Below are 14,028 nucleotides of genomic sequence, written 5' to 3' on the forward strand. Positions count from 1 at the left end.
TGCTACACTCTTAAAATGTTAAGCCTGCCTGTGCAGAGCCCAGTCACCTTTCCACCTGCACAGGTAGCTTTCAGAAGTTAAAAGTTACAATTCTGCTGAATTCCAACCTTGGACTCAGTACTTGCAAGTCAAACTCCAACTTTCTAGACTTTGCTGTTCTCCAGCATCATAACTGGGAAGACATAGCAGAAGACAGAGAAGGACTGATGCCAATTAAAGATGAAGTTATACAGTCTTTCTTTCTCATAACAATTCAAAAATCACCTCTGTTTAAAAAAAAAAAAAGAAAGTTAAGTGTGCTTGCAAGACTTATTTATAGTTTAGATCACGAAGAAATACGCCATGGTCATGTGATTTAACAGCCCAGTTATGCTCAGTTACTGTCACATTTAGCCCCTGAACCCAGCCTCAAAATTATTGCATTCTTAGTACATACAGACCAGAAATGGGTCAAAGAGCTAGACTGAGCTCTTACCACACTTAGAGCAACAGGACCACACGGTCATTTTAATCCTGCTGTACATGAAGGAGGCACACTAAACTAAATGCATTTTGTACACTCAAAGAATTATCTCCCAAAACCTGCCTACAAAGCTTAATCCCGTATGTGTGTATTTAAATAAAATGCCCCCCTCAAGCTGGAAGTAGATGTATCTTGTCAACGGGTAGCTTTATTTCCCTCATTTCAAATATGCAACTTTTAGAGGATAGTTTAAGCACAAGCAAAACTGATACTGTGTGTGGCTTAGGGCTTCCTGCCCATGGGGCTGGGGACCCCCCCAGCCCGCCCCCTTCCCACAGGCACACAGCACCTTGCTCCCCGTGCTGTTATGGCAGACATCACTGGGTGGCACTGTTAGACAATGTTTGTGTCCTTGTCCAGGTAAGCAATATCCTGCCTCTCCCCCAGCCTCTGCCACTTTTTAACTGTTGGTAGTTCAGCTGTACAGGTTTCTCAAGGATGCTGTTGCAAGCAGCAGCAGCATTGCTCTCCAACATCCCTTTTCCAACTACAACACACTCTGAAACAGCATTCGCTCCTCGTGGAAATGAAACCTGGTGCTTTGCAAAAAATCCAGAAAGTAGGTTTTTTCCTTGCATAATGTAGGTGTATAGTGTTGTATTTGCAAATCCTGAGATAGAAAATAGCTGCAGTAAAATTCCAACATCATTCCCTGTAACTATTTTTACTGTCAATGAAGTCACTGTCCTAACAATCCCAAAATCTGGTTTCAGAAGGGTCACATGCACTAACACTGTTACAGAGGTGCTCCCAACCTTGCCCTGTCTGCAACCAAAGTCCAATTTTGCCCAACTAGAGAGAAAAATACTTAATGTGTATTGCTGAGCTCTTTAAGGCACTGTCAACTACTAATTACTGAATATGACAAGATACTAAAACCAAAGCAAAACTCAATATAAAATAATAAACTTCTTACACAGAGGTAGGTTAGTGGCAATTTTTTTATCATTATTATTCTTCATTAGATTAATGTTCTTTACAGATTAGTATATGTTCAGTGATATGCTCAAAACTGCAGAAAGATATTTATTGAAAGGTGGGAAGGTTACACCTGAGGGCCCCAAAATGTGTGGGCTAGCAGTTAACAGAAATCTCACGCAGGTTCTTCTCCTTCCAGCACAAATTGCAGAGTCAATGTAATATTACAGGATGCAACATTACAGGATGTGGAAAATTGGAAGCCAGTGCCTTGACAATGACATAGGACTTCAAATATAGCTATTATTTGACTAAAAGCAGTCTTGACTCACTTAAACACACAAAAAATTTTCAACTCTACAAATATGTCTTAGGGTCAGAATTTAGCTACTGTATTTCAGTAACACAGATGGTACAGTGACACTTACGAATGCTATTTAAAAGCTTACTTAGTACTATTAAGTATTTGGATCCACATTGTACAATTCTGTAGCCATAATCAACAGCTCTGCAGAAAAAACATCCCTTTTCAAAGAAACAGGATGGGAAGAAGGAGGTAGAAAACTGATGTTAAGATATAATAATTTTACAGCTTATGGATTTTCAATGCTGCACTGCATACAAGGAATTTGGAGTAGTCAAACACTGAATTCAGAGCCATAGAGACCTCGTAACACAATGCCACTGTGAAAAGGGATATTAGGGATGTGAATGATGGGGGTGTGACAGCCTGGGTCACCCAAGGATTCCCCCACACCTCCCACAAATATATGTATTGGATATCACACATGGCATTCAGCTTCCACAGAAGAAAGCGGCAGCTTCTGTGTGATTGAATGAGACAGAGCTGGTCAAGACTTCATTCTTCGCATCTTCAACCTTACAGGCTCAATTATTTTCTATTCCTGCATCTTACTTCTGGGGTTGAGACAAGTCACAGCCACTGGGAAGAAAAACCTAGGTGTAGCCACTCACTCACCATGTTTAACTGATCCTGAACCAGTAGTACATGGCCTGTCACACCTATCACAATGCCACTGGCTCCTGGCACCAGGAAGACTCAAGGCCATGGGGTATGGACCCATTGAGAACCCCCTGCAAATAAATCCACCCTGAAGAATTATTCTGTAGCTGGCCACCTTCTGATGCTTAAAAGCAAGTTCTACTGCAGCTTTGTCTACATGGCTTTGGATGTTTCAGCATCTCTGCATTCAGGAGATCATACACACTGGAGTCATGGCAACCTGGGGCAGCAGAGGAATGCCAGCGTTAAGTTAACCCATAGCATGAACATTTTTTAGTTCATTCCCATGTTGTCAGGGCCTGGAAGCTAAACTGGAAAGTCAACCAAAATAAAGGAAGCAGTCCTACCAAACAAGCATCACATCTGAGCTGCTGCCTGTGACATATTTCTCATCCACAAATTACGATCCTGAAATCCTAAGCAGATGTTTGTTTTAAAATAAAAGCAAAATGTGAACTTTCACACCAAAACAGACACGGCAATGAAAAACCAACCTTAATTCTCAGGTAAACTGACCGTTACTATCTGTTTTATTCTGTTTTTCCCCATCATCATTCAGTCCCCAACATCATGCTAAACAACAGAAGCAAAACCAAAACCCCACACCATTAGTTTAATAACTGGGAAATTTAAATCCTGTGTAGTGTCTCCAACCCTGGGATTCACCCTTTAAACAGTCAGAAATTAATATGCCACATCAGGACTGAATTCGGAGGGGTCCAGAACAGCAGCTTGCACCTAAACACCAACATGAATCGCTTTCCATGACAGTGTCTTCATTAACTCAAGACACTACAAGCAGGAGTTGCCTTTAACGGGTATTGAAAATATTTAGCCCTCTTTCTTTTCCTTTTCTAATTGGCAGATATGTTTCTCTTCTGCCTTACATTAATATTGTTTTCAAGTTGATCAAACCCACAAAATTTCGACTCCACATAATTGTCATCAAGAACAAAAGGGCCCCTAGCAGAACTTTTTAATGAAGCAAAGACTTCAGATCTATTAGCATACACACATTCAGGTCTATTTTAAAAATAGAGACATTTACAGGGAGAGATCTTTGTTTAACCAGAAAGCAGTACTACCGCACATTCACAAGACCCAGCTAGGCAATGCCGGGCTTCGCACCAGTAAAAGCTGTGCTTTGGGCAGCTGCATTTGTCTCTTCTCTCTTTGCTTCTTTACCTCTTCTCACATAAACAAGATAAAAGCCTAACTGAAAAAATTCTAAGAAGCTGCACTGTACGCGTCCATTATTCCCTTTATTTTAAGGTTGATGAAAACATCAGTTCTACGCAGAGAAAATGACTGGGCTGCACGTTATGACTAATGGCCCCAGCTGAGGACAGCACTCCAACATGCACTCAGCCCCAAGCACACACTCACAGCCCAGTGATATGAAGAGCAACTAATTGTTTTCCTTCCTCAGGATGGCTGCCAGCGAGAGTGCAAAGCATGCAATGTACATTTCCAATTTCACTTGACTTAAATGACCAGTATACAAACGGCAATAACAAAACTCCTGCTGATGTGCTTACCTGGTCCTTCTCCCTCCTTCCCACTAATTCTAAAACCAAGTAAATTAGGATCCCAGACTGACAGGTCTCTGCTAACATTTGATGGGAATTAATACATTCTCTGAAGCAGTTAGCAAGGTAAGAAAGGAGAGTTAATCATGACTGGTAGTACAAGAGTCTGAACACACGCTTCACCTTAAGCAACTAAATATTATTTTGAAGAGTTTAAAAAGGGATTAAGCAAAGTGAGTTTTTTATTCTGACATTTTAAAAATACATATATTTCAAAGGATATACAAGTCACTGTGTTAAGAAGTATAATCTACATAGTAAGTTTTCCTTCCTTCTACAGCCTCTCCTACACTAGACACCTTCCATTTACACAAGCTTAAACCATGCAGGCGTTTTGCAAACCGTGTCCCTTTCTTCTCTTGGGTACAGGCTTTTATTAAAAGCTCCAAACTGTTGCCAGTGTGCTGGCTTAAACACTGCCACAAATTACATGGAGGAGACAGAAGATTTCTTGTAGGGCAGATGGCCAGGGCAGGATCCCCATGGGGTGGCAGGGGCAGCCCAGTGTCCCCATCCCTCACAGGCACCAGGGCTGGCCACTGCTTTTCAACCAGGCTTGAGTAAGGAGGTCAGCTGTCACCTGCAACAGGGTTCAAGCTTCTCTCAGAAGAGCATGTTATCAGCAATATTTCAGGATCAGTTTTCAACAGCTGAAGCTGCAATCTTTTTTGCCAGTATTTTTCAGCCAAGAAATTGTACTGCTTCCCCCCTTGGTTTTGTAAGGGCAAGACAGGAGCAGGAGGAGCGATCCAGCTGCTGCGTAGACCACCTCTTCCCCTAACACACCTTTAGCTGTCTCCTTTGCAGACATGCACAAGAATCAAGATGCAAGAATAAGTCATTTTACAGCTAACAAATCAACATACCCAGTCCAGTATCTTCAAGTTGGCTAACACATTCTGACTACAAACACTTCTCCCTGCCCAGCTAAGCAAATCACTTCGTGCCTCAAAATAGAATTGAACTGAGGAGGGAAGCAGGGAGTCATACTTGCCATTTTAAGTAGCTTCCTGAATACCTCCATTTGATACATACCTATACACTTCTGGTCCTGCCAGCCACAAAAAAGCCATAACATCAGTCATATCAATTAACAGTTTGTTTTCAGAAAGTACATCTCCCAAACTACTTTCTTTTCACATGAACTTTTCTGAAATGCAAAAGTCACTGGAGGTATATTAAAAAGAACTTGTTTCCTCTGCATTTTACTGGCCACTTTATTCCTTATCTGATTCACCATGACTAAAATCACTAGAGCAAGCACTACCTTGAACTTGAGTTTGCCAGACCACTGGGGGACAATGAAAGGGAAGGTGGGTTGCACTTCAAATATTCTGGCACTGAGGCAAGAGAAGTGGGGATACTGTTAGTCAAGTTTCAACAGCTCATCAGCTGCAACTCCAGCCCTGCTATACTGCAAATTAAAATCCTTCTGGGGAGCCCGAGTGCTGCTTCTGCTACGTGGTCACTCACTCTCTGCTTATCTGTATTACCTGGGCTCAGGGCTGCAGGAAATGCAAGCCTCAAATGCAGAAAGCTGGATCCCATGCCACTTGGGTTTTTAGTATTATTCTTCAAAAAAAAAAAAAAGCACCCATGTCCACTCAAAATCCTTATCTGCAAGGTGGGACAAGAAGGTTTATCCTCCCTCCTCAGGTACTTGGAGTTTCCCAGATGACGAAGTCCATACGTAACTTGTCAAAAAATATTCTATTGCATACCATGAACAGGAGAAAATGCCAATTTCCCTTTTTCCCCCTTAGAAAGTCTTTTTCCTCCTCATAAGAAAAAAATATAAGTGGCAAATAAGCTACCTATGTGCCTCATGTACATTCACTTCTCATGGTGACGCTATCTAATCATTGGATATGTAGAAGGAGGGATGATGAGTATCCAAGAGGTCTAAGAGACAATAAAATACATATCCCCCTTATCCCTACATGCCCTGAATGACGTTCCATCCAATTCGTGTTCCACCATTTGGAAGACAAGGAAATTGGAAATCTCTTCTCTCCTCTGCTGCAAAAAGCTTGAAAAGAAATACAAAGCAATCTTCAGGACAGAAAAAGAGTGGGTGGACAGTTTAAAAATTCAAGACCAAGCCTGCAACAAGAGTTTTGAGACATTATTTCTTCAGGCAGTATGAAGTGGTGAGATACTACATCTCTGCACGTATTCTCTAGAAAAGGCATTTTGCAAGCTCTCTTATCTCATCTGTAGTAAAGGGTTTTCCCCTCCTTGCCATGCCAGCAGGAGACTGCTGTGCAGACAAGATGATGTCACCTCCAGGAATCACCCACCCCCCCCCCCAAGCCCTGCCAGCTGAGTCCTCCCAGTAACAGAGATACTGGCTATAAATAGTTATCTGGGGAAAACAAGCCAGTTAAGGAATTCTAAGGAAAACAAGAAATAAGGAAGACTTTAAAAAAATATTTTAAAAGATACTGTTTCTTCACCTTTGGACATCTTAATGATACTGAAAATTCCCACGAAAAGGAAGGAACCACTGGGAGAACCTTTCTGCCACACAGTAACTCTATAAAGCTCATTATCCAAATTTGCCTCTATTCCTAACACTATCCGAAAAGTGGAAAACAACATGAACATATACAAGGTTATTTTCATGTAAATGTGCTTCTGTCATATGAATCTGCTATTTAGAACAATCTCTGGCAAATACAGATATTGCATGCTAAGTAACATCACTCCATGCTTCACAACCTCGCAACACTGAAAGCTGTAGATTTCGAAAGCCTCCTTGTGGGGAGTGCTATATTGTCTTCCCAGCATTGCACACATTTCAAACATTAGCTCTGGGTGCCATAAAGAGTATTTTGAAAGTTCTGTGGTAGTGTAGACATGGGGAAATTTCTCAAAATATGAAAAGCTTCAGTAATTCAGAAAGCCGAGAATACATGCTGCAGAGATTTATTTAGCCTACACAGAATTACAAGTTTAAAAGCCCTCCTATGCAGTTGCTTTTGTGACTACAAATTGTCATTGAATACGTGATGCTCAACACAGGACTGACAGTGCCACTAGCAAAGAAGTTCAGCAAACCTCTGTCAGGAGGTGCCTCAGATTTGTCTTACTTTAGGATGCTCAAAGATGCACCAGCCGAAAACACAAAGCATATCTTGGGTAAGTATTAAGTTTAAATCAGTATATTAAAGCATGTGGAATATTTAAGTAGTATACTGACATCCTGCAAGAAGTAGGAGGTACTGCCAGTATGTAAAATCCTATCAGATGAAAAATAACAAATGTCTTTCAACTAATACGGAAAGTGTTTGGAGCATTTTGTCAGAAGTGCTGGTGTGTGGAAACTGATGCTGAGCTCTGCCTAGGCTGGTCACAGAACACTAGTCTCAGTTTAGTGCAAAAAGCCTGTGTCAGATACATATAAAATACTTACAAAGCCTGAATTTACAACACTGAAAATTATTACTTCAGGTTTTCAGGCAAGTCAAGTCCCATTTCTGACACCACTTGATATTACACATGCCAAACCCCTTGATGAATACCTCCTGCACCTCATACAGTGACAGCAGAAAGTGCCACAGAGAAATAAGAAAACAGACAGCACAGAGAAAGCAAAACAACAAGCCAAATGAATTAATGAGTTAGTTTAAGAGCACAGTGTCAGGGTAGTAAAAATATCCTCTTTAGTGCTGTACCAAATAAAGGAAACAGCTGTCTAAATATTTGTGTTTTTCTGAAAAAACATTACTATACTATGGCAAACAGTAAAGCTAGTACTTTCATACACTGAAGAAAAAAGAACTGACCAGAAGCAGAGGGAACCCTAACAGTGATGTTAGCCAATTAACAAAGTTATTTTTGCTTGAGAAAAACTGCACAAGAAACTTCTGTAGATATTCTGTCAAGGAAGGAAATGGAATTAAAACAGACTAGGCTAATGCAAGCTGCTAAACAAAGGAGCTCAAGTGAAACCAGCATCGCTGCCAACAAAGTGCACTGAAAGAGCTCACTGGAAGATGACTGTCACTTTATCATTTAACCTGCAACTCAATGACCACCACAAAACAGATCTAGGAACTACCTGAGAAAGTCTTTATGGTATTAATTTTACTCTGAGCAATAAAATGAGCTTCCAACGTAATCCTTGAACCAGCTGAAGAGGCAACTGCATCAAGCATTGTACAAGATCGGCAGCTGAGATATAGAAACCCCAATAAAGAGAAAATGTAGGTATTAAGACTAGTCTTCTTTTCATACCAGAAGGCACGAAGTCTGAATACCACCAGGTGCAGCTGCCCAAAGAACAAGGTTTTCCAAATGAAATGCTCCCTTCTCCTCAAGAAGCACCTGAGTGACAAATTAATAGCAGCAGCCTGGAAATCACAGTGTGCTAAATTATAATAATCATCTTCTGTAAATCATCTGGAATGCGTGTCACTTCTGTACAGGGCATTTTAACTTGACTTCCCTGAGACTGATATAAGTGATCAATGTCCTCGATGTTGAAAGCCAATGTTTTGGTTTTGTATGTTTTCACTTGACCAAAATAAAATAATACAGAACGGCATCAATGTCATGCTTGTAGCACTTAGAAAATCAGGCCCTTTTAAAGCATCAAACTTACAGGAATATTGGAGTTTCAAAATTTTAGCCTCTGCAAGTTACACAATGAGAATTTAAAATTGCCAGTTTGCTCTTTGAATTATTATAAATATCACCATTTCACTTTTATGTACTTTCCTCCACCCTCAAGAATAAAATCATTTCACAGAAGGCTCAGATTAACCTCCCCCCTTCACTTACCAAAAAAAGCATTCTTCTCATTTAGCACCTAAATTAAAAGTGAGCTCAAAAGTCAATCTCCAGTAAAATCCCGAACTAGAGCTCCAAAACTTCTATAAAAACTGTTAATCTCCTTTTCCCTGAAATTGCCTCATCCCTCTGTCTGCATGCAGGAGTTAAGACATTATTTTCAAAAGTAGCAAGCATATTTAAAAAGCAAAAAAGTCATTAGGATCTGTAATCAGGATTTTTTTTTCTTCCCCCATGATGTTCAAGCATAACTAATTCTTTAATCTACAGCTTTGTTGTTTAAGGCTAGTGGGGGGTGGGGGTGGGAAAAAAGAAAGGAAAAAACCCAAATCATGTCTTATTCACCAGTGCAAGCAACTCCTACTACAAGTCACAGCAAAAGGCAAGTAAACAATTTATCCAAGTCCATTGCTCTGTGCAGCAGGATAGATCTGGACAGGAAAAGAAAAACATTTTGACTCTAGTAACCACCTAATAATTCTCCAAATACAGTAGTTAACATAGTCAGGCTGGCTCAAAATCAGTAGTTCTACCAGAGGACTACATGCCCGAAACTCAGGTAGGTCAGTGCTGCAGAGACTCCCACGGCACTTACCAACACGTTAGCTCAGGTACAAGAACCAATTTAGCCCTTGTATCAGAGAGACTTGTAGGCAAGTTACCCAGCTGAGAAGCCAACTTGGATTGACTCAGATGGTACACTAAAGCTCACTTTGTTATTTTACCTGCTTCTGAACCTGCTAAACTAAAGGCTTCTTAGGAATCTGAGACTTGTTTTAAAGTCACAAGCAAATCCTCACATATTCATTTTCCTAACTTTGAAATGCATCTTTAGATAAAACTGTAAAACATCCAAGAAATAATCACTTGGTACTATTTAAAGAACATGAAAACTATCCAATTGAAGTATTCACACGCACACAGAGGGAATCCAGAAGTACATGCTGTACTCTTCAGAAATAAGAAGGGAAGCAATAAAGCTACAACTTGCTAACAGAACGTCAATTCATCGCACCGCTGCGTGCAGCTTTACCAAAGCTAAAAAGACACAACCTGAAATCCCAGGACTAAAGAATCTGGACAATTAGAAAGAAAACAAACAGCATTTTTTTTTCCTGGGTAAATTCAAAAGAATATAAATTAAGTATCACATTAGCTTACCAAACACAGTTCAGAGGGTACTGGAGAGAAAGTGAATGTAATCTTTGTATACAAGAGTATAAGTAAACATCAACATCATCTTAAAAAGCAATATTATTAGTGTTAATACTTGGTAGATGAAAGATGCTGTCCTGAAAGAAGCTAGTATACAGAGAAAAGAAACCGAATGAGACAGGTGTAAGGTTTCGGGCTCAACCAATTGCAGTCAGTCTTAAATTACACAAAGAACTGATCATTTTAACAGTGAATGACAGAAAACCAGAACGGAAAAAATAGCCCCTGGCAATCATCTAAGCCTGTTCTTCCCAACTTGTGAGGTGTAATGCACTGTTGAAGCACTGCAGAAAACAAGTGAGGCATGAAGACCCTTCCCCATTCCATGAACCACATAACATAATGAGACAAGAATGTTTAACAGGAAAAATTGGGTATGGACTAGAAAAGCTGTGAAGCCCTGACTAACACCAGTCCCTGCCTCCAGGACAGACTCTGGCGCCTCCAGGCCAGTTCTACCACACACCACATAATTTCCCTGCAGAAGCATCCCAGGAAGCTACATGAACAGAACTAGATATCCCTGGTTACGTCAGTGCAGCTCTAAGGCTGAGGTGACAGGCTCTCAGTGAGGTTAACTTGCTGCTCTGTTGCTTTCAGAGTCCATCTACAATTTCCTTTCCTGTGCTAGGGGACGAAGGGGGTTACCTGCTTAGGCCAGCTTTTACTTGTGCAATTTTGCGATGGTGTCAATGTTGCATCTAACTCTTAAGTCTCTGGAGAATTTCTTTCAGCGTACAAAACATGTTTAGTACTAGAAAATTTCCATCCTGTGTAATCTAAAGCTCTACCACTGTAAGTTAAAATAATTTATTTTAGCCTCAGAAATGAAAAATAGTTGATCTCCATCTTCCTTACACCACCTTTTCATATCACTGAAGATTCAGGCATTCTGCAACCTTTCTGTTTTCTAGCCTACAGAAACTCAAGGCCTTCAGATTTTCCCAAAAGGCTGAGTTTTTCAAACCTCATGCCCTAGCTTTGCTGGAGCCATTGAGACCCTGCCCCCTTTATCTACCGCATCCTTTTATAAAAAGTCTACAGCAGAGGCTAAAAGTACAGTGCTGAACACAGAAGAAAAATTACCTCCTCCACTATTTATCTGACATGTTTCAGCACCTATACAGCCCTAACAAAATCTCAGTGCTATGCACAGCACCCCCAACAAATTCCGTTTGCAACTCACTGCAATTACTGGGCCCTTCCTGGCCAGCATGCTGCCTAGCCCATTTATATTTGTGCATTTGATTTCTCCTAAGTATAACACTTCACAGTTGTCTTTATTAAATTTCACCTCATCGATTTCAAACCATTTTTCCAATTCATCATCTGAAATTCTAAATCTGTCCTTCTAACTGTTTATAATCCTTTCCTGCTTTGTCTTCCAAAAATGCTCAAATTACCCTCTTCAACAGTAACAAATGGTGATGAATACTGAGAGTATCAACTAGTAAACAACTTAAGCCAGCCTCCTCCAGGAATTAATAGTCTGACAGCAAACAACAGAGCCTAGCTCAATGTTTCAGCCTGATTTCTCAGTGGACTGCAGTGTTGCCTGTCATCATCCAGGCAATGGAAAGAAATTATTTCTTCAGCATCTGCTTTAATCAAGCTGATCTCATCTCATCACTGCAAACACTTCTTTCCTCACCAAGTTTGTTGATAGACTGTTAAATGCTAACATTTATTTTGGTGGTCAGGGTTTGAACAGGGCCAATTTTTATATGCATATACCTATTTACTGTCCTAAAAAACATTCTCATTGCCAAAAGTATGTAATTAAGCAGGAAACACAAAGATACCTGGAAAAGAAGTCACTATTTAGGAATGGAACTAATTATATGAGCTGAAGACTCCTTGCCAAGTTCTCAGATGTAAGGCACTTCTCCCAAAACCATGTGCTAAATGGGAATTCACCCTTCCCGAGCAAATAGAAGACACAGGTAAAACTATAGTGTATGATCCATGTACTTCAAATAAAGTAGGAACACATCTAAGTAGATTAGAAGAATATTCACTTGACTGGGAAGCTATTTCATGTTTGTGAAGTTGTACAAAAAAACAACTTACTGTTTAAATCCCAAAATAGCAGCTACTCTTCAGCCAAAACACCATGTAAGCTTTGTAAACAGAGATGAAAATAATTTAATTAAAAGGCCTACATCTTCAATTGGAATTACTGAACCTTAGAGAAAAGACTATATAAACAAACTGCAGTTTAATCTATCAAAATTCTGTAGCATCAGCAGTCTACTGTAACATTATACAGATCGCTTCAGTAGGACAAATGCCAGCCTTTTCAAGAGCTACACATACCTTCCTGTTGCTCATTCTGCACACAAATACTCAGCTCTTCCTTCCAATGCCCATTATTGGTACCATTTCTTAATTCTACAACACCCTAGATTTGCTTCTGGGTTTAAAACGAGACCATTATGAATAATATTCTTTCCCTTAACTCTGCACATTACCTGGAAACTCTCACACTCTTCATCTCCTGCATGGAACGTACATGGGTGCTTCTTCTTCAATGAGGAGACTTCATGAGGAAGCCCAGCTGCAAATGCCTTCTACAGCCCACCTAGGATCCAGCACCTCCAGCCAGGGCAAGGTTGCACCCTGCCAAACACCACTCACAAGCTTCCTTGTGTTGGAAAATACAACAGAAGAGAACTGGGGAAAAGAAAAAAAGATGCTAGATATCATCTCTCAGCCTGAGATGGAGTCATGGTGTAACTGAGACACATATGTGGGCCTGGGAAGCTGCCTTGATCCCACTGCTTTGGGGAGTTCCAGCACCATTCATCTCCTCCTTCTACCTCACCACCAGACCTTCTCGACAGTTTTGGAGACTGCTGAACAAAAACGTTCCCAAAGGGAAACATCAACTTGCAAGTCACACCATGCTTTCAACAGCTTTTATACAGTGTAGCTATTTTATAGTTTGAAGGAAAGCTTCGCATCTTTTTTCTTGTTTCATGCAAGAGTGACCAAGGGAGAACAGTAACATATCTGTAACACTCTAAAAGGAGGCAGAGGTTTGTAACATTAAATCCTACTCCTTAGGGTATCAATTGAAACCTTGTTGTTTATTCATACAAAAAGCAAAGTGTAAATTTCCCAGGCTCAGTTCATACATTTTTTTTCCAGTAAGTTACATGCCAAAAAGTACAAGGACCACCTACTACTAACTAAATAACTTAAGGTATTCCATACTGCATTTCCTTTAAAGTGAAATAAAATAAAGCAGTATTTGGTAACTCACAATATATTGCAACATAATGAAAGTAAGCTTCTTCATGAACACACTCAGGATTTCTTTGAAACACAGAACTAATAAGCACAGTCATTAAAGTTGGCAAATTCCTTCAAAAGGATGTTTTGGGTCATGTGAATCTTACCACTGACAAATTAAGCTCAACACAAAATAATGATAAAACAGTAAACATGAATACCATCCTCCTTTTCAATGGTTTCTATTCCTTATCACTATGCTTCTGTTAAACAAGGTTTGCAGGTCCATTTTCAAAGAAAGGGGGGAAAAAATAAATCTAACAGCAGCATGCTTCCAGTTGAAATATTTTTCTACTTTCAGTTTTTTGGAACTTCAGTTTAATTAACAAGTAGTCATCCCAGCAATCGCAAAAATTGCAAGAGCACTGCTTCTTCTTGTTGTCAAGCACTAGTCAGAATTGCATGAATTATTCAGGTTTTATTGAGCATATTGAGCATAGTAAAGGTGAGATATCACAAATGAAATGCAAACCCCACCTTCTGGATCAAGCCATGTTTTTCATTCATTACATGCTTCATGCCAAGGCTCCCTCAGGCTGCCACTATCAGAGCCTGGTCTTTACACCCCACTTGTGAAATGCACATAGTAAAGATTTATTGAGCAGAAGGCTTTCACAAATCTGAAACGAATAATACCCAAAACTGCTCTGAGAGCAGGTTAGCATCTGCAT

The 14,028-nt window shown here is 40.1% G+C and overlaps 1 protein-coding gene across 2 annotated transcripts in view; it reads right to left on the reverse strand.

The window, feature by feature from the left end:
* Positions 1–14,028, reverse strand: part of PPP3CA (protein phosphatase 3 catalytic subunit alpha) — a 196,530-nt gene that overhangs the window by 158,221 nt on the left and 24,281 nt on the right. The window lies entirely within an intron of this gene.

This window comes from Falco rusticolus, chromosome 1 (assembly GCF_015220075.1).
Source record: "Falco rusticolus isolate bFalRus1 chromosome 1, bFalRus1.pri, whole genome shotgun sequence".
Classification (NCBI taxonomy): domain Eukaryota; kingdom Metazoa; phylum Chordata; class Aves; order Falconiformes; family Falconidae; genus Falco; species Falco rusticolus.